Source organism: Octodon degus, unplaced genomic scaffold, assembly GCF_000260255.1.
Source record: "Octodon degus isolate 3935 unplaced genomic scaffold, OctDeg1.0 scaffold00010, whole genome shotgun sequence".
Lineage (NCBI taxonomy): Eukaryota > Metazoa > Chordata > Mammalia > Rodentia > Octodontidae > Octodon > Octodon degus.
Genome location: NW_004524586.1, coordinates 721882 through 726550, shown reverse-complemented (window position 1 = coordinate 726550; position 4669 = coordinate 721882).

Sequence of the window (4669 nt, the reverse complement as noted above, 5' to 3'; positions counted from 1 at the left end):
TTTTTTTGCAGAACCAGGGATTGAACTCAGGCCCTTGTGCTTGCCAGGGAAGTGCTTATTCCACTGAGCCATCTCCCCGGCCCCAAGAACAGTCTTTTATTTCCACTTTTGTGAAGTTAGTGATGCATGACACTAGGTTTCCTAACAACTGATAGCTAACCTTAACCAGATAGGATGTTCACTCCGGAGTGAGGTAGCTTGTTTGCTTTAGGCAAGGGGCCAAGTCCCACCTACAGATATTTGATCAATTTCCTAGCTTCATGGCTCCCACTTTTTATTTTGTTTAGTCAGAGATGGATGTTCCACTGCAGTTAGAGAAACACTGTTTGGAGAAGACTTTAAAGGACATTTTCATACTTGAAGCCAGTCTAAAGATTGTTGGTACTTGAATTCAGCAAAATAAACCAATATAGTATAATAGTCCATAAGAGTGGTGGATTATCAGCAGAACTAGCAATTGTCAGAAGTTGTTGACTTGAACCTTTTACAGTGCAGCATATTAATATGGCAATACTTTTTTCCTCAATTTTAATGAGAAAGAAATAGCAATGAGACAGTTTCAAAACAGGTTAGTAGGACATTTACAATAATTAATACATTACATATTGTTGTCTTCATAGTAGTTATTCATAAGACAAGATGCAGACATGATATCTTGTCTAAAAACTATTAATACTGATATTTCTTCTTATTGAACTCAGAGAAAGTAGCTGTATCTCTATCCTATTTTGTATGTATAGATTTATTTTTTTAACAACGCAATGGTCCTTCATTTATGTCCCACCATTTTTTTTTTTTGTTTTCTTCAGAGATGGGTGTTCCATTGCCATTCAAATATTATAGGTGCATGAATTCAGCAAAATAATTGAATATAATCCAGTAGTCCATAACCTTAATTGGTCATCAGCAGAACTGGCAATGTCAGAAGTTATAGACATGAGCCTTTTACAGCTCAGCATATTAATATGACTTTACTTTTTATACCTCATGTTTATACTTTTCTGCTGGATGGTTAAGACCAAGTTAAAGCAAGACCTATATAACTAAACATGTAACTTTTATATCTGACAAGGTCAGTCAAATCCCCTCAGAATTTGCCCTAAAACCATGCACAGCACCTTGTAGGTCTTTTGTCAGTTTCAGCCATGTGGATGAGTCATGGCCATTGCTTGACCAATTTGCTCTCTGTGAAAGCCTGAGAGAGTTTTTCCTCTCTGGGTGGCTCTCCTTAGGCACAGTATACATCATGAATCACTTTACTCTGTGGCTTCATAGTCTCCTTGATCAATAAATTTGAGACAACACTGAGTTATATTTTGGCCCTAGCCTTCAAAGTCAGTGAAGACTCAGGACATAAGGGAAGCTGTACTGTGACATCCTGTAACTCAGTGGCAGCCAGGCCTGGCATGTGGGTCAGCATGCTACAGCAGAAAGAAGCCAAGCACAGCAGCCAGACCCAAGTCAGGCCCAACTGGTGGAGTTTGAACTTGGTAGATCCAGAGCCAGTAAGCTGAGACCCACCACTAGTCCCAGATATATGAAAACATCTTGTCTGTCTGTCTGTCTGTCTGTCTGTCTGTCTGTCTGTCTCTCTCTCTCTCTCTCTGGATTGAGAAAGGTAGTAATAGGTAACCTATGTGACAGTCTGCCTGGAAGTCTCCAGGTACATCAAGGGGAGGTGGTCAGATAGATCTTAGGGCAATTAACTTAAATACAAATTCCCAATTGCATATCTGCTTAGCTATACAGTCATAATGCTCCTTAATATGTTGCATATTGTTGTCTTCTTAGTGGTTATTCATAGTACAAAATGCAGATATAATATCTTGTCCACAAACACTATTAGTACAAATCTTCTATTCACTGAAATAAGAGGAAGTAGCTGTATATTTATCCTAACTGTTTTGAATATACATATACAAAATGGTCCTTGATTTGTATCCCCTTTTTTGTTTAGTTTTGTCAGAGAAGGGTATTCCATTGTCATTTAAATATTGTAGGTGCGTGAATCAGCAAAATAATCCAATATAGTCCTATAGTCCATAATAGTAGTTGATTATCCATAGGACTGGCAATGTCAGAAGTTGTTGAATTGAGCCTTTTACAGCTCAGCATACCAATATGGCTTTACTTTTTATACTTTATTTTTATACTTTTCTCCTGGGTGATTAAGACCAAGATAAAGCAAGACCTATATGAGAAGAAATGTAATTTTTGTATCTGACAAGTTCAGTCAAATCTTAGGTTATTAACCCTCCAGAAGAGAAGCTTGTTATTACCCTAAAACATAGAGAAGCTTATTATTGTTACTCTACAACATAGGCAGTTGAGCTCAACCTCACTATCTGTCTGAGAATCAAACATTGTAGACATAACATGAAACAGGTATTTTCCATCAAGTATTGATATGTTAAACTTTAAGCTAAGAGGAAAATTTATAGCTGTGAACTCACACATTAGGAAAACAGAATGTGAACAAATAAATACCCTAATACTGTATCTCAAATGTCTAGAAGAAAAAGATCAAACCAAACCCAAGCCCAAAGAAGGGATGAAATATATAAAGATCAGGGCAGCAACTAATGCAAGCAAGATGAACAAAACAATACAAAGAATTAACAAATAAAAAAGCTGCTTCTTTGAAAGATTAAATATATTTATAAACTCTCAGTAACCTCATCAAAAAGAGGAAAGATGGGGCTGGGGAGATAGCTCAGTAGAATAAGCGCTTGCCTGGCAAGTGCAGAGGTCTGAGTTCAATCCCCGGTTCCGGCAAAAAAAAAAAAAAAAAAAAAAAGAGGAAAGAAAAACCTGAAATTCAAGCAATAAGTACTGAAAAGGGTAAAATTGCCGCAGATCCTCTGGAAATTTAGAACATCAGTACCTATTTTGAAAGTCCTTAATCTCACAGAATCAAAAACACTGAAGAAATGGACAGATTCCTAGAAAGAAAGGTACAAGTTACCAAAACTGAATCAAGAAGATATAAGAACTCTCAATAACCCAATAACAGCCAATGAAATTCAAAATGCAATAAAAAAAACTCACCATCAAAGAAAAGTCTAGGTCCTGATGGCTTCACAGCTGAATTGTATAAGAAATTTAGAGAAAATACAATCCCAATACTCCTTAAATTCTTCAAATAAATTGAAAAGAGAGCAATACTCCCAAAATCTTTCCTGGAAGCAAGTATCATACTGATACCAAAATCAGAGAAAGGTGTAACTAAAAAACAGAAGTATAGGCCAATCTCACTCATGAACAAATATGCAAAAATCCTCCATGAAATAGTAGCAAATAGAATACAGAAAACCATGAAGAAGATTATATGCCAAAAGAAAGTAGGATTCATCCCCAGGACACAAGGATGGTTCAGCAAATCTATACGTGTAATATACTATATCAATAGAGCCAAATCTAAAAACCACATGATCATCTCAGTTGATGCAGAAAAGGCTTTTGACAAAGTCCAACACTCATTCAGGTTCAAAGTCCTCTAAATTGCACTAGAAGGCCTCTACTTCAATCTGATGAAAGCCATCTATGACAACCCAAAGGCTAATATAATTCTCAATGGGGAAAAACTGAAATCTTTTACTCTCGGATCTGGTACAAGACAAGGAAGTCCTCTATCACCACTACTATTCAATATAGTTCTGGAAGCATTAGTTAGAGCCATTAGACAAGAGAGAGAAAAGGAATAGGAGTAGGTAAAGAAGAAGTTACATTATCATTATTTGCAGATGACATGATACTTTACTTGGAAGACCAAAAAAGCTCCACCAAGATGCTACTAGAATTAATACACAAATTCAGTAGCATAACAGGATACAAAATCAATACTCAAAAGTCAATAGCATTCCTCTACACAGACAACAAACACACTGAGAGGGAAATTAGAGAAACAATACCTTTTACAATAGCAGAAAGGAAAATGAAATACCTTGGTATTCATCTAACTAAAGAAATCAAAGATCTTTTCATGGAATATTACATTACTCTGAAAAAAGAAATCATAGAGGAGTTCAGAAAATGGAAAGATATTTTCTGCTCCTGGATAGGAAGAAAGAACATCGTGAAGACAGCCATACTCCCAAAGTTGTTGTACAGATTTAATGCAATCCCTATCAAACTACCACCAACATACTTCCCAGACCCACAGAAATCGTACCCAAAATTAATTTGGATCCAGAAAAGACCTAGAATAGCAAAGGCAATCCCAGGCAACAAAGACAACGCAGGAAGCATTACAATTCCTGACTTGATATTAAGTGGAATGGAGTGGAATTTAAGGGGAGAGGAATGGAATTTAAGTGGAATGGAATGGAATTTAAGTGGAATGGAATGGAATGGAATTTAAGGGGAATGGGATATAATGGAATGGAATTTAAGTGGAATGAAATGGAATTTACATGGATTGGAATGGAATTTCAGTGGAATGGAATGGAATTTCAGTGGAATGGAATGGAACGGAATTTAAGTGCATTGGAATGGATTGGAATGGAATGGAATGGAATGGAATGGAATGGAATGGAATGGAATGGAATGGAATATTTAAGTGGAATGGAATGGAATTTAAGAGGAATAGAGTGGAATTTAATTGGAATGGAATCGAATGGATTGGAATTTAAGTGGAATGGAATGGAATTTAAGTGGAATGGAGTGGAAT